Raw genomic sequence first — 27160 nt, 5'->3', positions numbered from 1 at the left:
TTTTAGAAAGGTAATCCCATTGGAGCTTTGTGGGCTTTTATTCTCCCCGCAAAATAGAGATAAGGTTGTCATCAGATAGAAAGCATCTCAAGGAGTGCAGTGTCCTGTACCTCAGAAATCAGACTAAGAACTCAGAGCTCCAGCTCCTCACACTGATCTTGCTTTCAGCAAACTGGAGAAACCTTGGCTGAGAAGCTTGTGAACTTTTGGATCCTCTCTGGGATCATCCAGCTTTCTCTTGTGTCCCAGACTCAGCTGAGACTGAAGTTTTATTAATACATAAGTGTCTCATTCCAGATCTGGCTAAACCTCCTCTCTTTCCACGCAATGCAATTCACTGTTTTCTTTTCTTCACTATGAAGAAAACTTGGAATAAAAACAAACAAAAAGAGCAGGCATTTGTTAGTTTACCCAGCAATGCTGGAAATTACATCTGCACCAGCCAGCTCCTCTGGATCATCGTTATCTATCAGGGTATTTCAGTCAAGATTGCAGAATGCTTTATATCCATCAGGAAAGACTTACTGATCAACAGACACAGTTTAAAGCATTTTGGATGGGGAAGCACGTACATGGGAACACAAGCCTGAGTGCAGATGTATAAAATTGTAGGTGATCAAAGGTACTGCATCCAAGGCAGGATTAAAAGATGTTTAATACAGCTTTTCCCAATAAGTCTCCGAGATGAAAGAACTGCCACAAGGCCTTGCTGGAGGCTTAGAAATTGCTCTGTGAAATCAGCTGCAATTGGTAATTAAATGAAAACCTTGGGGGTGTTCTGAAGACTCTTTTTACAACATGGCATAAGGGAACTCATCTTTAAATTACGCAGACTTTTACCTTTCATGGAGAGCTGAAGGTAAAGCAACACCCTGCTGTTGCCACACGTCTTGCCTCATAGCAGCTGGCTTCATTCATGAGCAGAGGTGGCTCCTCCGATCTCCCTGTGAGAGGGTCACAGCACATGGCCCAACAGGCTGAGCCTTCGGGACATTCCTGCCTTACCAGTGTCTGCCCTCAATCAACCTAGCTGGAAAACAGATAACTTGAAAATCAGCTGTGCCATAGGGATCTGTCAGCGGGCCCCAGAGGAATTCTTCCTTCTTGGAAGCGCACAGAGCTGCTATTCAATTTGTTCTGCTACAGGAGGAGACAAGGGGAGGCAGAAGTTCCCTTCATTGACTGAGATGTTGAGCACAGTGGGGTGGGAAAGGAAAGTCCTGGTGCTGACAACAGAAAATGCCTGTGTTTTATTTAACTGAATATGATGGATGGGAAGATCAGAGAGGGAAAGCAGATCACAGCAGAAAGCACAGCCTTGGGGCTGCAGTACCCAACCGTACCTCAGGAGCCTGTGGCCTGCCTCCCAGTTCTGCCAACCACTTTCCTCAGTGGGCTGAGGCACAGCCCTCGTCATGGCCCATTTCCCTTCTTTTTTCAATGAAAGCAATCAGTCTTTTTCTCTCTACTCGCAAGAATGGATTATTTACTGTTTGTGCAGAGCTCCTAGGCTAATGAGGGCCATACACAAAGCAAACCTACTACTTTGCATTGCAGCTCTACATGTTTACATTGCTTGTTTGATGCAAAGTCCTTTGTTTCTTTCATTTCTGATGGCATGACACTACTACTTGTTGGGAAAATGCTCTTCCAGACAAAGCTGAATCTGCTGAGAAGTAACACTGGATACCCCATTTCCTGCAGAACAGATATGAGGAGGGCAGCCCAGCTCCTGGATAGCTCATCAGCTGCTGGAAAACAAACTAAGAGCACAAAAAAAAAAAAAAAAAAAAAAAAAAGAAAAAAAGAATTAAAAGAAGGCTCAATTAAAAAACAACAACAACAAAAAAGTGCTAAATCTCCACTGAATACGAGGCAGGTAGCCAGAAATAGCTGCCACTGGGAGAGATCGGCAGCTGATATAAATAGCGGTGACTCATGGTGCAATGGGGATCCAGATCGGGAACAAATCTCTACCAGTTGCTCAGACAAAGCCTCCTACAGCAAACGCCTCTGAGCGGCGCAGGCCGAAGTACCCTGAGGGATCTGCCAGTGCAGAAGTTGGGAGCATCTCACTGCTGGGGATGGCTTTGGTTTGTGGCTCCAGACAGAAGGATTTATGCAGAGCATGTGGGTACTTTCTTAGGCAGATGTCAGAAAAAATCTCCACGCGTCAACTGTGCTGAGCTGTGCTCCCTGCCAGGAGCCCCTCCTCGAGGGTCTCGTACCCACACACACATTCTTCTAGGTGAATGTGACCATACGTGTTTACAGATTGGTGAAGCAGGTAAGTCTCCTTTAGTTTGCTGGTCTTACACCTGTTATCAATCAAACGTAACCACTACAAGGTTTTTCCAGCTGTCTCGGCCCTACAGACTCAGACTGAGGTTCTCCAGCACTGCAGGCACCAGTGCTCCAGTACTGCACAACCCCAACCAGAGGACACGGCCATGCACACACCCCTGCTTCTGCCTGCAGTCAGGCACACAGGGCAAAGCCAAATCCATCAGAGAGGAAGGAGACAAGAGGGAGAGATGGAGTTCCTGAACATGAACAGACGTCCACTGACGGCTCGAAGGCGTCCCTGGGATGGTAGGTGAAATGTTGACTCTCTGATGCTCGTAAATCCCTTCATTTCAGTTCTAGAGTCCTGGTAGCTATCCCAGGAGGAGATGCCAGCTCTTTGCATCCAGAACTTCCGGGCTCTGAAATTGCTTCCTGCCCTGTACTGATGCTGAAGTTAATCCCAGAGGCAGAGCAAGCCTGAGCACAAAGAAGCGTAAGCCAGCACAGGCAGGCCAGCAGCTGGGATATCACACAGGAATGGCAGTCTCCAACACAGGGACACTTTTCTCTTGACTGCTCTAATATTTTTGCCCCTCCATATAATTCTCTAATAATCACCCTATTAACAATGTTCCATTTGCCACGCAACTCAGGATATTAATCCTATTAGTTGGTACTAATCCTCTGCGAAACAAAATAGAAATATTCACTCTCTCATTTTCTCAGGGTAAAAAAAAAAAAAAAGAAGAAGAAAAAGAGAGAGAAAGAGTTGGGGAAAAGAGAAGACAAAGATGCTTTCAGAGGTTTGCTGTTTTGTAAGCTAATTGAATGGAACTGGGTCTCCTGTGGTCTCCATATAGGATTCTATTATCACGTAATGGGGTGTCACACATAGTCTGTTGATAAGAGACAGGCTGTCAGATTAAGCATTAACTATCATATTTGGAAACCATGCATTTTTCTACCTATTGGGGCATAAAAACACAATATCCAATTTCCCTTCTCTTCCCTATTACCTTCTTCCTTTACAACACACTAATTAAAGAGCAGGGAGGAGACGGGTTTGTGCTGCTGAGCCCAAGATAAACTTTGCTGAGTAGGGAAAAAGAAATGAAGTGAGCATCCCAGAGAACAGAGATCTTTCCTACAGGCTTTCATTTTTCTTCCCACCCCTTCTATTGCTGTATTTTTTTACTTCTATGAAGAATTGCTAGCAGTTTCCATTTTCCCCTGCTCTACAAGGTGAGACTGGCACCTACTGGAACCCACCTGGAAAGGCTGAGACTGAGAAGAGTGAAAAAAACCTTTTCTCAGCCTTGTTTAATCTCCAGCTTCACATCAGCTTATTTTTCCCACTTCATCAGACAAACAACCAACCCAGCAGCCACAGCAACACTGATTTGAGACAGCAACACACTGGAGTAAGGATTTGAGACAGCTTCATTTTTTAAAGATGCTCAATTTTTAAACTGTTATGTGGTAATTGAGAGTAACCATCATTACCACTTCATTTGTGTCAGTCCGTAAGGAGTGAACCGCAAGCACAGGTCCTGATAAAGCTCTGATGGTTATTCTGGGTCTCTGAGGCTCTTCACTCTTCTAATACAGCCAAGCACCTAATGGAAACAAGAGTAAACATCCCTCCAGGTACAACATCTATCTTCATTAGCTTTGTCTGCCCATCCCCCACACGCAGTAGGCTAGCACTGAGAACTTCTCCATGTGAAATGCTCATGTGCCAGTCTGGGATTTAGATTCAGACCCCCAAACTCTGCTCCTCCCATGACCACTGCCTTACTCTTTCCTGGCCCTCTGCAAAGCCCACTGTCTCAAACCTCAACCTAGCAGCAGCTTGGCTTCATTGTGCCTCTCTCCCCTTCCCAGCCCCTCTCCCCAACCCTAAACCAGCTGTCACCACCTCCAGGCCAACTCTCACAGACCTGCAGTAAGGCCCAGCCATGCACTGCTGGTCTCCAAGCTTGTGTGAGCACTGGGGAGCAGATCCCAAACCTGCCTGTCTCATCACCTTTTCACAAAGGTTCCCTACTCTTTTTGCTGTGCAGCACCCTGAGTATTTTACCATTAAGTTCAACACACAGAGCAACAATCCTCCCAACTCAGAGGTGACCATGCCAAAAGCCACAAAATAGGCACCGCAGATTAAAGGCAAATAAAGGCAAAACAGGAGAGAGGAAGGGTTGCATGTCACAGTGAGGTGTGCAAATATCAAGAAAGAATAAGAGAAGAAAAGGCAGAGAGCAGAGCAAACCCAGAAGAATTTTAGCCGAACAAAACACAGCTGGAGGGAGCCTCTCATGGACTGGAGGTGCCTGGATTGTAGGGCTGCAGCTCTTATTAAGGGAAAGTCCTCTCTCTATTTACACACTGCCTACCCTCGAGGCTGCTAACCTGAGCACATATGACTCATCATTATGAATAAAGCTGTCCCAACACAGGGCACCAGACACTGCTGATTAGCAAGTCTAATGCTCCCTCTCACTTAAAGAGCTGTGGTTGAATAGACTCCTGCTTGGTTCAGAAACAGTGGCCTGTCAGAGACCTGTCAGCACCAGCAGACGAGGCCCGCTGGATGAGCTGACTCACGTCCCACATCTCCATTCTCAGGAGCAGCACGTCACTGCTTCAAAAAATAGAGTTCAGCGCGTTGCAATTGCAGCGGCTGTACAAACATACAGACATTTGTTTGCACAACAGCTCTCCAGAGCAGCCTCGGCAGCTCTGCATGAGCCAGGTAGGGTGAGAAGTTCTTCTCTGCCTCCCAGATCAATCTGCCCTCAGCCAGGCTGGAATTGAAGGCACGGAGATGCTCAGAGGGCTGCCCCTGTGTCTGGGACTGCCAAAGGAAACTGAGACTCAGTGCTCCAACAGTGCTCCAAGGTGTCCTTGCTGCCCTAAGGGGCACATAGGTGGTGACCAGGAATGGGATTACACAGATGCAAGGGCTGTTACAGTATCTGAGAAGCTCCTCTGTGTTTACACCGGAGTACAATGGAGTCAACTGGGCTGACAGATAGCAGCCCTGCACTTTGATGGGAACTGGGACAGGGAGAGACACTGGGTTTAGGGGAGTACATAAAGGGACAGGCACCAGGAGCTCACTGCCTGGCAGCAATTCGTAGCCTGGCTCCGAAATCAATACAGGCTGCGAGCACTCAGCAGTCAGACTAAGCCAGGTCTGTAATTTACTGTAATTCTGAGCTGCTAGATTACTTTCTTCAGGTTTTCCAAGAGGAATGGTTAGTCACAGCAGTTAGTTACCCTCCTTTGAGTTACCCTCCTTTGCATACACCACTTTTTGTTTTTCTCCTTCTTAACTGCCACTCCAACTCCCCTTGTCCTCCCAGTGCTGAGGAGCAATGAGATTCTAGCCTTCCACCATGGTCTGGGCTACCTCAGTGCAGTTATCATGGGGTGGGGAAAGAAGATTTTGTTGGTTTTATGAACGTAACTTACACTCCAGTTTCATGGATGCCATTCCTGAGCTCTCCAGCAGTCACCTGAAAAGGAGACAGCTCCACCAATGCTTCCAGGATCACCTTCAGCAGAACTGCCACCAGTCTTCTTGTGAGATCGCTATGGATTCAGTCAGTGAGGACCGAACACAAAAGTGTCCTGGGTCAGCTTCTCACCCCTTTTTGACATCACACACTTGGGAGACCCACAAGCCTAAGATGAACTTCCTGAGACAGCGGTATCCTCCTCTATGATCCAGATTTGGGATTTATTGCTCCAAATATCAACACAGGCTACAGGCTCTTGCTTTTTGCAAAAGATGACGTATGGTTCTCCTGATGGTAGATGACTTTTCAGCCAGCTACCAGTACTGAGTTGTAGAGCCTGCCCAGCCTTCTTTTAGGAAGGAGAACTATCCCCAGTTCAGTTCTGTATTTGCACTGCCAGAAAACAGTAGCTGGCTATCTCACTGCTAGGAACAGCCTGAGAAAGAAAGATTTTGACCTCTTTCATCTTGACTGGGTCAAGGGAACACTGACTCTGGTGATGGATGGTTGACTGTAATTCCTGCCTACTCATTTAATCAGAGGGAACAGACAGAAGCACGAGCATGCTCAAAAGAGAAAGCAGCAGGCAGTGGTGGGAATCCCAGAGGCTCTACAGAGCAGGGAGGTGTGAAGGGAAGATGCTGGCAGGGGAAAGAGACACTGGGGGTATAGCTCTGTTATGAGGGTCCATGGGGAGAAACCTGGGGCTCATCCTTGGACGAGAGCTAAAAAACTAAAATCACCTCTGCCAGCTCTGCCATTTCAAGAGGCTGAAACCGTGCTGCAATGAAAAAACAGCCCCTAGAGTAGCATAAACCACAGCATGTGCCGCATCTTGCTTGCCTGCCCACGGGCAGCCTGCCTGCCATAAACACATAGGGGCATTCAGGCATGGAGGAGGAAGGAGGGGGTCCAGCTATACCCAAAGCTACTTTTGCAGTCTCGCAACATGAAAGCCAAATAAATCTGCTCTTACGGCAGTCTCCATCCATCAGCAGCCAACACAAGCACAGAGGTTTAAAGAGAGAATAGACTACATGGCTTCATTTCCTGCATAAAAAAGATGGCCAGTAAAATTTCCCCATTTCATCCCAATAATGTGCATCAATCAGAGCAGCACCCAAACTCTACCCTTAGGCTCAGCAGCCATCCTGTTTCCACAAGACTACATAGACATCACAGCATATTCCAATCAAAATCTGGTGAAGTCTTGAAGGCAGCTCTCCATACACCATTGTGGCATTAGGCTCAGCCACCCAGTCTGGGGACCAGTGGGTCAGAAAAACTATCCCAGCTAACAGAGGAGCAGAACACTGTATAGCTGACAGGGGGGGAACAGGAGAGGTCAAAATGGTAGTGCAGCATCTCTGGGCCCCTACACAGCCAGCATCGAGGCAGCTCCATGGCTGCTGTAGCAGGGAGGCAGCACGACTGAACGCATCCAGGCTGTGCTGTCAATGAACAGCCTGCTCCAAAGGAGATGGACGCATTGCGAACCAGGTTCAGGCCTGAAAGCTGATTTCTGATGTAGCAGGAGCACCCTCTAGTGGGAGAACAGCTTGCAGAAAGCCTTTAAAAGCACGACATCTATGCAGGCAAATACAGTTTCAGATCTCCTAGAAAACGTACCGATGGCGAGCATGAAACTGCTACAGAAAAGGCTTGAAAACACAGAGAATCATAACATTACAGAGAAATAGAGGAATAAAGTCTGATCATCACTTCCAGCGTTATTTTTTACTTTCCTGAGAAAGACATTAAAGACAGTGAAATCCACTGTTCCAAGCGTTTCTGTGCAGGCAGAGTGCTGGGTTGGAAATAAATAGAAGTCTACTCACAATCATGAAGCCAGGCCAAGACTGTTTAAATACCCAAAGGTCACAGAAAAGCCTACGGCTGTGTGTCTTAATCCTGCTTACTGCTTGAAAGCTTCTGGGTGTGGAAGTAGTCTGTACTCATGGAAGAAGCCCAACATATTTCCTGGGGCCATCAGAGCTGGTGAAACCATTTTCCTTTGGCTCATGGATGAAAGATTTTGCTGTTAGAGGAGGGGGGGGAAATGGGGCAAGGACTGATGCATTGGACATAAGGGATGCTGAGGACGCTGTAAACTGTATACAGATGGGATCAATATGCTCTCCCAAGTGACCCACTCTAATATCACAGTGACACCACAGTGACAGGTGCAGTATTAGAACCTCAATAGAGTGGAATTATGTAGTACCTTTGGGACCCCTCCGTGCAAAAGCCTATCTAACCTGAATGTTATATATAGATCCCTTCATCCACTATTGAAATGCACCTACCTCGAGGGAGGCATTTGTGGTGTCTATGCCTCCAACCCTTCCAATTTGGGCAAAGATAAATACAGTTGGAGAGTCTGAGCTCTTTTGTTTTGAGATTAAAGATCTAAGCACCGTTTCCTGCAAAAAAGCAATTGTAAAAGAGTGAGAGGATTTAAAGAAACACAGTCCAGTTTTATATCAAGGGATATGATGGAAACTAATAAATCCATGCCAGACTCAAGGTGATCTTTTCTACAGAAATGTAGCCCAATGAAGCATCTCACAGCAATCATGCTGGTAGTCACACAATCAAAGTGAAGCAGCAATGAGAGTGGGAATGCTTTACAGTTCAGTTTAGAAATGGCAGAGTGGGAGACCAGCAGAGGTAATGGTGGGTTAAGCTCAGCATCCTTTGTGAGAGACGGCACTGCATTCCCTCTAAACAACTCTCAAGCTCCCTACTTTCTTCAGCGCTGACTGCACCTAGGATATTTGGCCAGGGCCTCAGAGCTGTGGTTCCTCGTTAGAAGCATCAGATTCCCCTTTGACCCCACCTCCAGCACAGAGATCCTTCCTAAGAGGAGCTGCGGCTGCAGCAGAGCTCACTGACACCTGCCTGGGCTGGGCTCACTACCCACCTGGCTGCTGCAGCCTGCAGGGATTTCCCAGGCAAGCACTGACCCTGAAAGGCACAACATGAAATAACAGCAGGATAAGAGGATGACAGTCCTATGCACTGATTCTGCCCTAGATCCTGCTTATTTTACTGGGAAGCCTTCTGGAAAGAAATATTTACTCGTGATGCAGAAGGGAGCTGCCTGGCCCAAGGTGACTGGGTTGCAGAACTGGAGCAGAGCCCAAACCTCTCCCAGAGGTTTTCCTCCCCACAGAGGGGGGAGGGAGGGTTTGGCTCTTTGGAGAGCAGAAGGCTGTGAATTCCTCATTTCCTACTCTGCACACTCAGTTAAGCTGACGGATGAGTGAATGTGTGCATGAGCCTCCATCACTGCTGAAAGGATGGTACAGCTGGTTTCTTGGAGAGAAAGAAGAAGAAAAAATAGGAGGAGAGAAATTTGAAGTAAGTGAGTAAGGAAAGAGGGAAAGATTCTCCTGATATGGAACGTGCCACTTGCAGAACCAGTGACATGCCTAGGGAAATAAAAAAAAAGTTTAAAGGAAAAGCAAAGCACAAAAAAAAAAAAAAAAAAAGGATCCTATTAAGATTAATGCTTTTTGGCTTACCATCTCCCTCCAGCATGGCTCTTCCATTTCCATAAACCCATTATCCTCACTGCTGTTTCACTTAATTGGAAAATGTCTATTGCAACCTAGCATGTTCCAAGACAAACCTTGGATGTATATATAGCAGACACTTAAAAGCTTTCAGATATTTCAAATTTGCTCAACACAATTATGTTAACAAAAACCCTGTGGGACTTTTTTTTTTTAACCACAAAACAAAAAACACCAAAAAAACCAAAACCCACAATAGTCATAAAGCATGTGTTCACAGGGCTAGAAATGCTGTTACATTTATCCTGATTAGCATTCACTAAGCTTTTATGTGCACACACAGTTATTGCCAGGGTAGGGAAGAGGGGAGAGTGGGAAATGACAGTAAATTATTTGGCTGGTGAAGGTCGGGGAACTGAAACAAGGATATCGCTTTCACTGCAGTTGCACGGTGACTGCAGGCTGAAGAGGGAGTTGTGCTGTGAGCCCCAGTGAGCAGCAGCCGTGGGGAAGCCCCTGAGCTGTGCAGGGAGGGCAGGAGAGACAGGGGAGCAGAGCTCCAAGGCGGCCGTCAGGAGCTCACCCAGAGACATCAGAGTTCCAGCACTGAGCAGTAGAACTGAGAATGGCAAAAACGTCGGTGAGCTTTACAAAGCTCTTTGGGAATTAACCCCCCCATGCTCAAGGTGAGTTCCAGCCCTGGCCCTGAGAAGCCATGTCACGACACAAATCTCCTAAATGTTTGCTCTGCTTTCCTTTCCAGCACATCCAGGCTGCTCTCCATCGACATCACTCTTCTGCTGACCTGCCCACTGTGTAATGATACCACATCACTTCTAAATATCAGATTTCCCTTTGTTATCCGTGCATCTGGCTCAGACCAGAAATGCTTCCCATCTGCAAGAAGTGCAGGAAATCCCCTTGATAGTATCTTAAATGCATTAAGAGATCTGCCAGCAGAGTTCCCGGCCCCATGCCTTCACCCTGCTTGTTCTGTACAGGATAAAGAATGAAGAGAACACACTAAGACTTGTACCAAGTGTATCATAGCATCTTCCCCTCCAGCCTTCTCCTTCCTCCTCCTCACCAGCACCTCTCCTCAGACTTGTCTTTGCCTTTCTGAGGAAATCCTGAATATGCAATCTACAGCACAGGCTGAAATTAGAGGCAAACCATCCCCTGGCAGCAGCAGACAGGCAGCAGTAACCAAGCTGTCTCCTACAGAATGGCACTGCCTGTGCCAGGCTGGGCTCTGTGTCCTCAGCTGGACAGTTACTGAGATGGATAGCTAATCCACTCCCAGCACTGTTCAGTAGGCATGAACCCTGCATGCAGAAAGTGCCTGCAGTGCTTACTGGGCTTTGCAACACACAGGGCAGCTACTACCTTTTAAAGACTTTCTGCATGAAAAGTTATGGGGCCCGGTGAAGGAAAAAACAGCAGCAGAGATGGCAAGGATGGTGGATGGTGGCTGCTGCTTGCAAACAAATCTGGGCATCCAAAGCCATACCTGGACTTTGAGGATGGCTCCTGTGTGAAGATGAGTCTAACAACCACCTCAGGATTGCTGCACTGCAAATGAGCGAGAAGACTGAGGTAGGGAGGTGGCTGCCCACACGTGGGGTGTCCTGCTGTAAGGCAACAAACAATGAGATCTGCCACAGGCAGCTGCTGCTCGCACTATTTCCAAGGCTCAACAGCACCTACAGTCTGGTTTTGTACAGTACATATGGCAGCTAAATCTGAAAAACGAGTCTGTGCTGGAGTCAAAGGGTGAGAGAGAGGCAGTCCTAGAATTGAGGGCATTACAAGATCTGAGCACCAAGGGGGAGAGCCAGGGAGAAGGTGAAATGAGACTCCTGCCAGCCAGGCCAACCAAAAAGTCCTGTCAGATGGGAAGAAATTTACAGCATGTTTTGCTGATGAGTACAGTTTGATCCCAAAGGTCCCATATCAGTTCTATCTCTGCTGCCTCCCCCATGAATACATTAAATTAAATGTTGAAGCTGCTTTTTCAACTAATCTGATACCATTGCTAGCATTCCCAGCTGCTTTAGATACAAGCATTACCAAAAGCTGTGATAGCTTGTAAAAGGTAGATAGATGTAAAAGGGATGAAGCTGCTAGACGAGGCTCACCTCTGTTGTGGAGCAAGAGGCCATGGGAATACCAAACCATTCTGCAAAAGGAGCCAGGAGCTGAAATCTAAGGAAGAAGAATGAATGCCCTAGAGGATACAGACTTAGTACAGTTGCAATTTCTATTCAGCCACATCTATACAACTTCTTTTCTATAGCTTTATTCTTGGCTAACACTAAAGCCTGACATGAATGGTAGAAAGGTCTCCAGTTAAGAAAAACTTCCTCTAACCTTCTGCAGAGGTTGCAAGGCCAGACTCCATGTGGGAAATCCACAGCTAGCCAGCAGTCTGTTGCTCTGTACCAAAGGAAAGTATGCACGAGGTGTGGAAGGTACGTATCAGATGGATGTGCATGGCACAAGCAAATGCAGTGAGAACAGAGACTCAAGTATAGTCTCTTTCCTTCTCCTCCCATGAATCAGGTGTGGGCTACAGCATCCCCAAGACAGCTGAAAAAGTCACTTTTGGTTTATTGATCACTCACACCGGGAAGAAGAGGCTAAGCCGTCCCAGTTACTACCCAAAAGCCAGGCAGGGGGATTTAGAGAAGAGCAAATCAGAAGACAAACAGAAATATATCTCCAGAAATCACAAACTTTTCCTTCCCTCTACACTGCAGTTCTGCTTAGCCCAAAAGATAAATTTACTGCTCATCACTGATGCCCAGACAGTGCAATTCATTTTTTTAAGACAGAGGCCAAAGACTCAGGTCGGTACTCCTGGAATTTTTCAGCTGCCAGGTCAAAGGGTTACAATGTGGTCATAGTGGGTGCATGAGGAACTAATAGGAAGAGTCAGAAATTTCTGAACACAAGCAGAGAAAGAAGCAACTCAACTGACATCTGATTTGGTAGCACAAGTGCTTTGCAAAGCTTTGGCCCACAGACGCAACTACTTTCCTCATTTAAATCAGCTCTAACTTTAGTTATATCTTCTCCTACTACTCTAAAATTAACGTCCCATCTAACTGGCTTTAAAACATCCACTATTCCAAATGCAAACCTAAGACTTCTAAAGTACTTTTAAGTTCAGAACTTTATGTTTCTGGGGGAGAGTGCATGTTCAGGAGTCCTATAAGATGATGAAACTGAAGGCTGCTCTGCCTTGCTGTATTGCTACACACCCATGACATGTGGGCATTCCAGCACAGTTGTATATCTCAGCTTTTTTCCACTATCTGCTCTAAACCTGCTGGGCCACCATGCTGACAGAACAGCAACTCCAGTATCTCTTGCCCTGGGACTGCTCTTCCCTACCCTGCTCTGGGTTCAAATACAATTTCATTTGGATTTTCCAATTTCCCATCAAGAAAAGCAAAAAGCTTCTTTGCTTTCTCCTATAAAGGAGGCTGCACTTGAGGAAGCAGCACCATTATTAGGGAATGGACCGTTAACAGCATTTGGGCATTGCTTAGTAATGAGGGCAGCGAGATGGAAGGGAGGAAGTAATCAAAATGCACGTACCAGATGGACTGTTTCAGATACATTTTCTCCCTTAGCACCTGTGAAGGGCACTGGCTTTCAGCAGGGACACTTTTTGTAATGAAATTAAACTCACGGAGCATGGTGGGACAATTTGTATCTGCTCACAGACAGGAGAAGAAAGAAAAGCTTTGTGTTCAAAGGAGTTTTCTGGCACTCAAGCAATTCTGCCCTGCCTAGGCACAGCGGAGGGGGATGAGTGCTCACTTCTCTACCTGTCCCCACCACATGCAGAGATTGATTCAGACTCCTTGTCAATCCTTCCACTGTTACAGAGAACAATAAAGTTGGACAGGGAACAGATGGACAACCTCGAGGCAGCTGCAACGGCAGTTAGCACAACACTGAGTCACGCTGTGTCTCAGGCTGGGATGCCAAAACCTGTACAGAACCCTAACACTGTGATGTTATCTGCTGCATTAGCTCAAACTCTGTTCCCTCAAACTTCATAGCAGTGAAGCAACCCTAGGATATCATAGAATCACAGAATCACAGAATCACAGAATGGCCAGGGTTGGAAGGGACCTCAAGGATCATGAATCTCCAACCCCCTGCCACAGGCAGCGCCACCAACCTCCATGTTTAACGCTAAACCAGGCTGCCCAGGGCCCCGTCCAATCTGGCCTTGAACACCTCTAGGGACAGGGCATCCACAACCTCTCTAGGCAGCCTGTTCCAGCATCTCACCACTCCCTCTGTAAAGAACTTTGTTGTTGTAAAGGATACAACAAGGACAACTCCAGAGAGATTCAAAAGTGCCAAACACAGGCAGAGAAAACCTCTCTCCAGGTCTCCAGAAGCCCAACCACCACCCAGCAAAGCTGGGACTGCAATATTTGCAGTGCAGCAGCTGCTCTCAGGAGGAGATGGTTAAAGGAGCTGCTTCAGGCAGGGAGAAAGGATGTCAGAACAGCACTGGGTGCCTCCAGGCGTGGAGAAGCCTTGCAGAAAGGTGTCCACTAAAGGATGAAAAGGGAAGTCTTGGCTGCGGGATGCTGGGCTGGGGGTTTGGAGAGTGCTGTGGATTTCCTCACTGAGTCAGTGCACCTTTGGGTAAAGCAGACTGCTCAACCAAAGGCCACCATATGAACCAGTCTCACTAAAACTGACAGCAGCCACAGCAGTGCAGGACACCTCAGCACCATATCTGTGTGCTGCAGAGGTCAGGTAATTTTGTGTGCAGACTGAGCAAACCACCAGCACCAAGGCAGAAATTTCAACAAGTTCAATAATGTAGAATTTCTCCCAGCCAACCTGAAAATTTTTATACCCCTATTTTCCAGCTCTCCATTACTTGTTGAATTGAGTGCATCTTCAGCCTTGAAAAGAGAACAGCCAGCATTTCAACTCGTTGCTGAGAGCAAAGCATAATAAGATGGTAATCCTACCATTAGCATATGAACTTTATTTACCCAGCTGTTACCTGCAGATATGACAAGGAACTGAGGAGAGCACGGTGGAACAGGCAGAGCTCAGCGATGTCAGCATGCAAAGGTGTTTTATTATCTCCAAAGCTGACACAGTGAGGATGAAGCTTTACCATTTTTCTTCCGGACTGCTGCAGAGCCTATCTCAACACTGCAATCTGTTTGAAAAGCATCTCATAGACAATGGACATTCTAAAGTAGAATAACAAAATCCAGCTATCAACATGCTATTTGTATTACACAGGCAGCAGGAAACTGTGGGTAACACCTACCAGAGGCGTTTGGCTTTGCGTGATGGCAAAAAAGGAAACTTGCTTGCATTCAGAGAAAAGGACCTACAGCCACAGGGCTGCAAACAGCACAACAGATCACCGGAGGAATGTTCGGCGCTCAGCCTGTTTTGCATTTATAAGGTGATGAAGTAGCAGGAGTTCCTCAAGCAGGAAATGGCAGTATAAGCTTTAGCTTTTCTTAAAAGGGAATTTGAGGTGAGATCTCAGAAAAGGTTGATGTTTGCTTTATTTATTTCAATCTCCGTTCTGGTCCTGCTTGCTTTCTAGTCAAGAACTCTATGCTCCTTCAGTGTGCATTCACTATTAAATTGCCTCTTAATGTACTAACAGCCAGACTTCTCTTGAAGAATAAGCTCCTGCATAAAGAATTCACAGCATTTGTCAAGGAGAAAAGGATTAAGTGAATAGGGACTCCAGCCAAGTTTTCTTGGTATTTTTTTTTCCAGGTATTGGTACATAAAAAAATTACAAAACTTCTTGGATTACTTATTTATTTTTCCTATGACTACATAAGGACTATTTTGTTGATGGAAATGTCTGGAGCTCTCATCTCAGCCACCCCCACCACCAGCATCCAAGGTCACAGCCACTGGCAGGGCAGGGAACCAGGCTCAACTCCAGATTTTAGCCTTATAACTCTGGCAGATTACCAGATTCTTTTTGTCAGAAATATTCTGAACTCGCTACCTCAGAGCTCACTTGGAAAAAGTCTGAAATGCCACCTTGGTGTTCACAAAGAGCTCTGACCCTTGAATTTAGGTGCAAGCATGCTCCCTGAGGAGGGCTCTGGAAGGCAGCATTTCAGCCCCAGCATCTCCAGTGCTGAGCATGGCAAAGACATTTTTCATCGCGGAGGAAACGAAGAATCTCCCCATGGTTTCTGATAGGGAACACTTTTCGAAGTCCACAAGGACTCTCATCTTCAGGCTCTTCTTGTGATGGAGGAGATATTTCCCTCCATGTATTCCAGAGACAGCAGTTGGAAAGAGCTGCCTTTGAACAAAGTTCTTAGTCACACTTGAGCAGCAACCAGGGTGAGGGATAATGTGCAGATCCAGTCATATGGCACATTCTGTGTAATCATTCTTCATGGCCTTGACTCTTCAGAACACGACAGGCTCCAGCGGCTTTTACAGACGGTTGGGCTGCTGTCATGTAGCACCGCCGCCCACTTCCTGAGTTACAGAGGGGCTCAGCAATATTTCTGCTGAGAACCACATTAGCCAGTGGAGCAAATGCTGCTATAACATTCCAAATTAATGCTGCTTTATTGCTGCAGAGGTCAAGATCCTCAGCTGAGGGCAGCAGAGCATGAATCTCTCTCTGAAACAAGCCACAGAGAGATCCCAAATAACTCAGTAGAAACGGTGGAAAGACCTCTTTGCTCTGGGTGGATGTGATGGAGGCCTTCTGCAAAGCTCCTGCTTCCAAACCATCAGTAGAGTGAGTTAGAAAGGTTACCAAGAAGGGTTACCTGAAGGGCTACAGCCCTCGTCCAGATGCAGGAAAGGTTTGGAGAGGGAGGATGATTGGTGTTATGAATGCAAACCTCATGGTTAAAGCAAACATCAGATACCCTGAACTCGATACCCTTTCACTGTAGGGACTGCTGCCTCCTCTTGACAGGGAAAAAAGATTGAAAGGACTCGGTGTGGAAACCCTAAAATGGCCTGGAGAGAAAAGTGGGGTTGGAGAAGTCCAGATATGTTTACCCTTTTGTGAGAGACAACAGCTAATCCTAGCTAATGAGTTCACCCATTCCACTGATGAAACAACACTGAGGCAAAAGCCTTCCCCCATTCCTATCCTCACAGGCAGGGAATCCGTAATCCTGTTTAAAAGCCCTTCAAGGCAGCCTGGCCTCCCACCCAGCTTTTCCAGCAGCAAGGCAAATTCCAAGTGCTTTTAACTCCATTGCACTGCAAACATGTGAGCACCTGACAGTCCCTAGAAGCGTTTGCTTCTAAGTGAGCTTCTGGGACATTGGGCAAGGTAAACAAAGTAACAGAAAGCCCTTCTAGAGGCTTCAAGACTCACAAGTGGGGCTGCTGTCACTTAAGGCCCTCAGCAATTCACACATCCCAATCCAGCGCTTGCTGTTCAGTGTTTAGAGAAACATTCAAAGCCACCTCCTCAATTTTTCTCCAGAGTAAATAAAGTTCAAAGCAGTATGACAAGAAAATTAGAGGCTGTAAAGTCTTGAGAACCAGCTTAAGGTAAATTGTCTTGCCCAGTGCAAGGAGCAGTAACCTACAGTCCCTTTTAAATCACTGCTCCCTTTCTAGAGCTTTTACTCAGACCAACGCACTGCCCTCCAGGACACTCCAACAAGACATCCAGCTGAGCAAATCAAACTGGACACTGATACCCGGCAGCTGGACACTCAAAGGATGGAGCACTCGAGCAGCCCTCCCTGAGAGCTCTTCAGCCCTGGGAGAAGGAGGGCAGTGAGCAGAAACAATCCACTGATCCATCAGGTTTGATTATAGGAATGAAATATGGTTTGTTCAGGAATGGAAGTCAGGGGCAAAAGTGGGAGTGTGTGAAGGTGGAAGACAGGACAAAGGATGAGGACACGAGGTATTAGTTTGGCTCAGTGATACTACTAAGAGAATTAACAAAGTTCTCCATGTGGTAGCAGTTTGCTGGTCAATTTTGAGTCCTAGAGGAGAAACTAGATGGTATTGCAGGATAAGAGTACCAGATTTCTTCACTTCTTGTTGGGACACTTTGTGTGCTGTGATCTTGGGCAGTGGATGAAATTTGTTTATCAGGAAATCCAACCTGCCAGGCTATACAGCACTCTTCTTCTGGGGAAAAAAAAAAAAAAAAAAAAAAAAGACGTAGATGATTAAAAAAAGAGAGAGAGAAGGTAAATGTAGGCAAGAAACCAAAAGAAAAACACTATAAGGCATACAGTGGTGCAAGGCTGCAGCCCTGGGATTCCACAGTGAAAAATAGTAAGATTCTACAGTGCTGAGGGCAGAGATAGCTGTGTGATCTTGAACATCAGAGACATGGAAATAAGATTGAATGCCCTAGAACAGAAGAGCTTTTGTCATGCATTCACTGCCTGCAAACAACTGAGGACCTGGACAGAGTTTGGTGCCTCAGTCCTCCAAAGACCAGCTGGTAAAGGATCTAGCTGTGACAGATGCAAGCGTGACCTCCAGAGAGCAGTGAGACATTCGACAGAGAATGGGCAGGAGAGAATCTGATCTCCCTCAGTTGGGTGGATGGACACACCACACAGGCACAGAGGAACACCACGAGGATGTTCAAGAGAACAGAAGGTTTAATGACCGGAGGTTGAGATTTGCAACAAACCCTTGCAGACACACGCGGAGCTCCCGGCTTCTCTACTCTCTTCCCAGCAAGGCTGCCCAGAAGCTGGCAAGCTGCCCTGGCACAGCTCAAGGCCTGGCTTAACACATCTCCCCAGAAAATGGCCAAGAGGCTGAACTTGCTGTAACCTTGGCAAGAGAGCTCTGTCTTTAATCATACTTTGCAGATGAGCTTCTGGGCTTCTTCCCTGATGCAGAAACATGGCAGAAAAAAAAAAAAAAAACAAACCAAAAACCTGCAGCCCCAAAGTTAAGCTTTTAAAGAAAAAAGCTTTCTCTGCTATATACATCATTACTCAACAAAACAGAGTAGCTATTTAGAGTATCTTCTACATTCCGTGAATAAGAGACCTGATTTTAAAAGCCAGCAGCTTTATCCATAGTGTAATGTATCAAGTGCAGGCTGAATTGACACTTATGCAAGTCAAAGCAAATGTTTTTAAGATGTGACAGCAGAGCCATTACCAGCTTCATATATTTCATTCTACTTTTGTGCACACAACCAAGCATATTATTGGCTTTTTATTTCCCTTCGTGTTTGCTTCAGGATTCTGATTAAAGGAAGGAAATATTTCATGAACTGCCAGGTTGTGCTTAAGCCATTAGGTACATCTATGAGAAATATTTATTGTTTTAGGAAATAGGGGAAAAGGGAAATGGGAGCACTGGTGATATATCTCTTCCACTTAGAAAATCGAGCAAGTGCTTTTCACATTGTTGCTAGCCAGGGCTCTGATTGGTGAGAGGCTGAAGCTGGCTCTGCATCAAAAGCTGTAATGGCCAGATGATACAGAGCTCTGATCTGGTCTAAAGCTCCTGGATCTGTTCAGCTTTGTACTGAAAATGTTAATGATGGTAACAGAATTTATGCTTAGCTAATGTCTCATTGTACTCAAATCCCACAGGCCTTTGCAACAGTCCTTTTTTTGCACTCCCCCCCCCCCCTTCCTAATGCTGTTCGCAGTCACTGTGTGTGATTGCATGGCTTCCTTAGCCTTCAGACTGAAGCACTCCAACCTCCTTCTGCATGAGCCAGTGAGGTTTTATCGCTAGCACTCCTGAAAAAATGCTTACTTTACCTGACATGAGATGGCAGGAAGGCAAGATAGGTCTGAGAGCTGCTCACAGCACAAGCCCAAGCAGATTTGGGTACAAGTGCTTGACTTGAAGAGCTGGGAATGTTCAGCCTGGAGAAGAGGAGGCTCAGGGGAGACCTTATTGCTCTCTATAACTTCCTGAAGGGAGGTTGTAGTGAGCTGGGGGTCGGCCTCTTCTCTCGTGTCATCAGTGATAGGACCAGGGGGAATGGTTTCAAACTACGCCAGGGGAGATTCAGGCTGGACATGAGGAAGTATTACTTGTCAGAAAGGGTGGTCAGGCACTGGAATGGACTGCCCAGGGAGGTGGTGGAATCACCGAGCCTGGGGGTGTTCAAGGAAAGGCTGGATGTTGTGTTGAGGGACAGGGTTTAGTGGGAGCTACTGGGAATAGGTGAACGGTTGGACTGGGTGATCTTTTAGGTCTTTTCCAACCTTAGTGATTCTATGATTCTATGATTCTATGACTTGGAATCACAGAACATCCCAAGTTGGAGGGACCCACAGGGATCACTACATCCATCTCCTGCCTCAACACAGGATCACCCAAAATCCAAATAATAGAATCACAGAATCACTGAATGGTTTGGGCTGGAAGGGACCCTTAAGATCATCTTTTTCCAACCCCTGCGACAGGCAGAAACACCTCCCTCTAGTCCAGGTTGCTCCAAGCTCAGCCTCAAACATCTCCAGGGAGGGGGCATCCACAGCCTCTCTGCACAGAAATGGGACCCAAATCCTTGGGACCTATCACTGTTACCAAAAACTTGTAGGGTCTCCAGGGAAAAAAAATGGATAGGAAGTCCAAGAGACCGTGAAAGCAACAGGCAGGGCTAGCAGATACCAGTCTCATGAACTTCCTCTGGCAACAGTATCTGCAGTAAAATATACCACAAGGTGAGATGCTCATAGCAGCAGTCGCTACTGTACTGCTTTGCTGACTTGGGTGTGAACTGCTTTATTTGCACCCAGGTCCAGAGAAACTCTGTGAAATTACAACCTGAAAGACCTGTCCTCTAGACAACTTAGCTAAGTAGACGTGGGGGACGTGCACATTCTCTCATTACCAGATATGAAATGAAGCAGAGAAAGCAAGCACAGTGTTTCCAGACTTGTTTGGAATAACAAGACACTCTGGGGTAATTAGGGCACTTTTCCAGCCATGCTGGAATGAGAACCTTCACAGTTTCACTGCATCTTAAAGCTGGATGCAATCTAAAAGCCTGAATAGCTACAATTAACGTTACCAGCTCAAGGGCAGACAAAAGCTAACCTTCACAATAGGAACACATTGTCTTTCCTTTCCATTCTGCACTGAAACAGGCTCGGCAGGAGCTGGGCTACAATGGAGCTACTAGACACCAGCACAAGAATTTTCTGCTGTTCAAGCTTGCACAGAGGGGTGGGGGTCACAGCTGCAAGATCACAGGGTTCAACATCCCATTGCCTTCTTCGGGGGAGGTACACAGCTGAATGAGCAATGCACGGAGGGGGGGAGAAAAAGAGGTGATTTACGAAGGCTGATCCGGAAGTAATACCTCCTATTTTCTGACGTTGGCCCACGACATCAGAGACAGATGTTGGGGTAGAGGCAGAAGAGGTTGAACCTTCCCACCAATACTGTTACATTTCATTGCTGTGCAACGGATGGCAGCAGAGCGGCAGCCTGACAGCACGGCATCTGACACAGGAGTGTGTATGAAGCAAAGGCGTGTAACTGATCCTCCCTGCAGAAAAAATGGCACCCACTGACATTCATCCATTGCTTGCTGAACAGAAATGGAGACTAACAGCGGATGTGAGCACAGTGAGACTCTGGGTGGAGCGTTTAAGCAGTGACTGCAGCGACAGCAGGGCATGGGGCTCCTGTTCCAAGAGGGGACCTCTGCTGTGTGGCATGCAGGCTCCTGTTCATTGCTGGTGAAAATGCACAGCTGGTAGTTGTAACTATGTGGAAAAATACTGTCTTGTACCTGAGAATTTGCTCTATTCAAACAGTGTCATTGTGCTCTTTGCATCTGTTGTAGTTTCCATGGAAATAAACAAGAGGCATTTCTTTAGGATCATCCTACATTTTTCAAAGGCTTCTAAATCAGTTCCCTGAGGCAGCTGACCTCTGACAGTAACTTAATCAGCACAAAACATTTTCTTGATTTGTCACCACTGAATGGCAAAATGTTCTCGGAAGAGCTCCATCTTTTATCTTAAGAACAATTTGCATCCAGGAGGTTGAGACACTGCCTTAAACACATGTATAGCATAACCTCTGCAGCACAATCACATTTGCTGTTCTTAAGAAAGATTGTTTGGGGACAGTCTTTCTTGTCTTCGCTTATATCTGCTTACCCACAAAAGAAGAAGCTCTGTGTAGCATCACTTCTATTTATGAAGATAAATCCATTGCGAATTATTCTAATGATCTCTTAAGTCTGCAATTTGTGCCATTTTATAGCACTGAAAGTTAGAAACGTGGTAAGCCAGGTATTTAAGATGAGAAACTTAATGGGAATGGCATTAACTATTAGCTTAGATTTTTCGTTATGTCCCCCTCCTCATCCAGAGTAATTACCCTGTTACTTAACAGCAGCATCAGCAATTTTATTACATGCTTTTAGCACAGGCCACTCCTGGAGGACAAGTGTGCTGGAGCGTATTACGGACTCCTGAGTAAATTTTATTTCCTATTCTGATTTTTGAAATGTATGAGAGACTGATCACCTTTCCCCACCCTTCAATATCTGCATGCATCAGCAAGGCCTGCTTCACCAGCACTTTTAGGTAGCCAACTTTTAAAAGATAAAATGCAGCCCCCAAATCAGGACACATGATCCTGATAAACCACATTTTCCTCCCTCTAACAAGCCTAGATTTCTTGTTAATCCTGTATCCTTCTGGGGGTAAAGGGACAGGGGAACCCTGCAGCCCCATTATTATCGAGCATTCTGCTTACTAAGAAACACCACGGCCTCAAAGAGCCAGCTGGGGTCAGCACTTCACAGCTCTCCTGCCTTGCTCTTCTTGCTCTCATCTTCACAAGGCTGCCTCACACACCAAACCATTCCACACCAGGCAGTATGCAGCCAGCATCTTCATTACTGATTTTCTGTACATCCCCACAGCTGCTGAGGAGAATGAACACTCTTGTATCAGCTGTTATGTGACTGCTGATGGATCTGGGGGGCTGTATCCACTATTCCATTGTGCGCTTTGTCCTGTACACATACACCACCAGAAGATGGAAGGTCTAACACAAAGCTTATCAGCGCATGACAGGCATGTTGAGCCATATAGCAAAGAAATGCTATGTTCTGTATGTAAGAGAAGGAAATCCCTAATTGGAAACGCTATTGTCTCATAAGGAAGGCAACAAAGCCAACAGACATTCTAATTTATATGGTGTTTTTTCAAGCCAAATAGCTCCCAGGAGTTTTGCAAGATGAAGATTCTAATAAGGCTTATAAAACTAACCCTCTGCAATAGAGACTAAGGCAAGGGAGAAAGCAAAAGGCCTTCACACATATAAACTGCAAAAGAAATACAAGCCCATCCACCTTTAGCTATGGAGGCTTGAAGAAGCTCAGAGGGGATCTGCAGGAGTTTCAAACCCAGAGGTCAGCAGGGAACAGGTAGAGCAGCCAGGGCAGGTCCTGCTGTGGAGCCAGGCACCACTCTCAGCTCTGTGACATGTCACTCTTGGTCCGTGGGACCCAACTCTGGTGGACCAGCTCAATGACCGCCCTGTCTCATCAACACCAGACTTCCCCATGGTTTCCAAAGGAAAGCTGAGTGCTTCCATCCTAGCCATCGAGACACTGCATGGCAAAATACATTTTAAGGCTTTTTGATTTCCTCTTTCCCCCTCCATCCAGGTAAGAAGAGAGAGATTGGAGGAAACGCAGAAGGGCATTTTGATTCTAGCTTTTATGGTGCATTCAGAAGGCACTGAAATGCCACAGCAGTGAGCATGTAATAAAGAACCTGAACAGGGAGGAAAACACTGGTTCTGAAATGTGCATCATCCACAGGAGCATGTCCTTTGGGTACCATCACTCTATCATCACTGTCCTACCCAAGTGATAATACACAAGACAAGGAAAGCAAAACCAGACTGCATACTAGTCACACTTCGCTGCACAGCTCTGCAAACTGTACTGAAAAACCCACAGAGGAAAGAACCATTGCAACAATTAGTTTCAAGCCTACTCTGTTGAGCACTGAAGCTGTCAATACCTTGTTTCTGGCAGTTCCACAGTGGTTTTAAAAATACAGAAATTAACCATGGAAACTCTAAGATACAAATGTGTCAGAGTAAAACGCCTAAAATAGAGGAAGTGTTTTAATTAGGGTGACATTTTCTGGTTTGTGATATTTTGGGAGCAAGTCCGCAATGGCAGACCTGTGTTTTGTGGTGTACCCTGCCTTGCTGCGAGGTGGAAGGCTGCACAGTCTTGTTTTTTAACCACCATATGCATATCTATGAGTGAAGGAACATAGGAAGTGAGGCTGTTAAGGGTTTCAGTGTCTTTATGTTCATCTTGCTGATATCTGGGTTTAAAAAAATCTTTTTGAACATTTTCTTAGATTTCCATGTAAGTGTTACACAAAAGTCATAGCGGCTCCAAGGCTCCAAAGTCCTCTAGGAACAGGTGTGCAGTTTAGGACAAGCAGCTCTGTACCCAGAGGCACCATTACGGACCTGCCCAGCAATTTCCAGGCCGTGGCTGACCCGGCTGTGCTCTGGACCCGCTCCTGTACTGCCTGTGGGCAGGGCCACAACCCCCGCGTGCAGAGCTGTCAGCGCTGACTCCTTGCTGCCGGTTGACAGCATGAGCCTACAATTACGCCCGGAGTTAGCAACCTCGGTGCTGCACAGAACAGAAGCTGCCAGGCAGGCAAGTAACCAGCCTAAATAAGAGACAGCTCCCTCTGAAAAACACAACTCAGGTATGACTAATGCGCCAGAAAGCTTACATCTCAAGTAATCCCCTGTTCAAGACTTTATCAATAATGCAAAATTGGATTGCGGAATACAAAACCTCTGAAACTTAATGAAAGAACTAGCTTAAGCACCACGTTAACATCATTGAAATTGATGAGTAAGGAAGGACAGTTTCAACCAAATTACACCTCGGAGCCAGATAAGGCCTATCTCTAGGAGGCTGGATGAAAGCCAGCAAGCTCTGAGCTGCTGTTCTCACACCCAGAGAGAAGAGGCTCTGAGTGGATAACAAAGGGTGCAAGAACTAAGCACATACTCCAGCCAGATTCTTCAGAATTGATGAGTCACAAATCAGGGCTGACCTCTGCCTGGGGGATCTGTCCAGTGTAACTTCAGACATCTCAGTACTTGGCAACAATTCACCCAAGTACGGTGACGGAGATGATGGGACTATGCTCACGTTCTGAAAATCACCCAAAGGGTTACAAATCCAGATGTCTTACACCCAAATCGGTTTTCCCTTACATTTATAGATGTTTGTGCTAAAGTCTTCCTGCCCAAGTGCCCCATGCCTCTTACAGCACAGGCAAGTGCTCAGTGCCGTCCAGAAGACAACGGCAGTGCCACACACAACCTGCATGCTGACCTCAAACAGACCTGGAACAAGAAGCACTGCTCCAGGAGGGAAACGGGACGAGATCAGCACAGTGCAGCACACACAGAGGAAAGCAGAACCAGGAGACACGTGAGATGAGACAACTGGGTACACATGGAAGTGGAGCCTGGACTGCAGGAGGTAGTTTATGAAAACGTGAATGGTGCAGAAGGAAGGGAAGAAAAGTTTAGAGCAAAATAGCTACGAAAAGCTGAGATTTTTAGGTGAACACATACCAACAAACCATTCCTTTACACAGACTGTGTACATATCGAACTGCAGAAAGAAAACATTCATACCACACCTGCAAGAACTGACAACCAACATCCTGCTCGCTCCAACTTGTGGATAGTGCAGAGATTATGAGTTTTTTCTTTTGTATTAAGACTGGGCAGGATTTCTACTACCAAGCTGTGAGAGGCTCCTTCTGTGTTAATAACTGGCTAGCTGAAAACCAAGGCTGTTATTTGAGTTTTATGTCCCTCACAGAACCCACCCCACACCATGCCTCCTGCCCACAGAGCCTATTCTGTGGTTGCACTGTCCTGCAGTGCCCTCTGAAGACAGAGAAGGCATCAACACTTTGCATCCCATCAGTGTCCCCCATCGTGTGCTCAGCACCTGCCGTGCACACGCAGCAGGCTCCAGTGGGACAAGCATCAGCAGAGCCTGTTGAAGAATCAGCCCCATCCCCGTTCCCCCGATGCGAGCACAAGCTGACAGCAGCATAGCAGAGATGAACCTGGCAGTTCTCAAGAACATTACAGATGTTGCAATTCAAGGTAAAATAAAAGCTTCTAGTCTGCAGCGAGGCTCCAATCCGGTGCTGAGCACCAACTGCAGGGAGAAAGCTAAAATGAGAGTAATGCAATTTCAATATCTTCACAGAGGTAAATGTGTTTTGTTGCCTTAAAGCTTCTGTAATCATTAATTATTAACTTAATGTCTGCTTTCCCTGAGGTATCCATTATCCTGTGTATTAATGGCCCTTCCAATAAAGCAGGGGGTAAACAGCTTGCAGATTACCTGATAGTATTAATGAAAGTTTGCAAATTGATTTGGTCGGATTAGAAAGCGCTTGGCAGTTAACTGATTTCAGAAAAACAGCAGAGTATGATGAAAGCTGTTTTCTTCCCTCACAGCTTTATCTGATCAGAAAAGAGAAGCCAAGCATGGTAGTGCAGGCTGCTCTTTTGGATGCTTCTTTCCTGTCTCACATCCAAGGTGCAACTAAGGAAAGCCTCAGGAGGAAAAACACAGTTGTAGCATGAGGTAACATTAACACTGCCACGTTCCAAATGGCCCTTCACAGAAGTTAAGCCCATTCCTTTTCTAAAACCTGGACGCTTTCTCCAGGCTTCCATGTTTTCACTGTCAAGCCACAGGATGGGCCCGAGGGGTCAGATTCACAGCCTGCCACGAAGATCCTCTGAGCTGCCTTCCTAATCCTTTAAATGCATGCTGATCCACACACACGGTGCTCTGAGGGAAGGACAGCCTGTGTGTACAGGCATTTACAATCCACACTTTCTTCTTGCATAAGCTGCTGCTCAGCTTATTTCCTAACTTCCAGAAATCTGCTTTTATAACCTTCTGAAACATCTCATTTAACCGAAGGAGTGTTTGCTCATTAGCGTTCCTTGCAGCAGGATGCACATGTCAGCGTGGGAGTCTGATCCCCGAGGAAATGACAAGGCAGTTCATAGCACAACACACAGACTCTGGAGATGCCTCTGCTCCCAGTCTGCAGCTCAGCTCTCGCTCCAGCTCCACTGGCTGCCACCTCCACCCAGGCCAAAATAGTCAGTGCACGCAGGACAAGCACACCTCAGGCTGCTCAGGATAAGACTGACCAGTATTAAAAGCCAGCATCCCTCTCTTCAAAAGACGAGGCGAACCAGAGCTGATTGTCATCGTTTTTCATCCAGAATGCTAAATGCTGTTAATAGCCACATGCACAATGAGCAGCAGCCACGTTTTCAATCTGCCATGCATTTTGCTGAGTCTCTTGTGCTTGAATAGAGATCTGTATTCTCTGATTCCATCTGAATGTCAGAGAGTGATTTAAGTGAAACCAAGTAACACTCTTGATAGATTTTTGGATACGTTGCAGTTTGCTGTTTAGTCAGGTAGCATCTGTTCTTAAGCAGAGCAACACGATATTGCTCTTTTATGTAAATTTATGGAAGAAGTTGTGATTTTACCCTATTTCCTAATAAGGACTCAAGCTCAGCTTTTAAAAGGAGAATCTTCCCTCTGCTGGAATTCTGTGCCTGTTATTTTATCATAATTTAAAATCTAACTAGTCAGACACCAAATTATTTCCTGCTGAGAAATGTGTAAATGCTGCCTTTATTCCTATATCCTCTTTACCGCTGGCATCTTGTATTTATAGAGTGCAGATGGAGAACTTAACATCCATGTTTTCTTCTTATGAAGTCTCTCCTTTGATCTAGTCC

This window comes from Lagopus leucura, unplaced genomic scaffold (assembly GCF_019238085.1).
Source record: "Lagopus leucura isolate 7727_CA_CO unplaced genomic scaffold, USGS_WTPT01 Super-Scaffold_100024, whole genome shotgun sequence".
Classification (NCBI taxonomy): Eukaryota; Metazoa; Chordata; class Aves; order Galliformes; family Phasianidae; genus Lagopus; species Lagopus leucura.
This window is presented reverse-complemented; position numbering follows the sequence as displayed.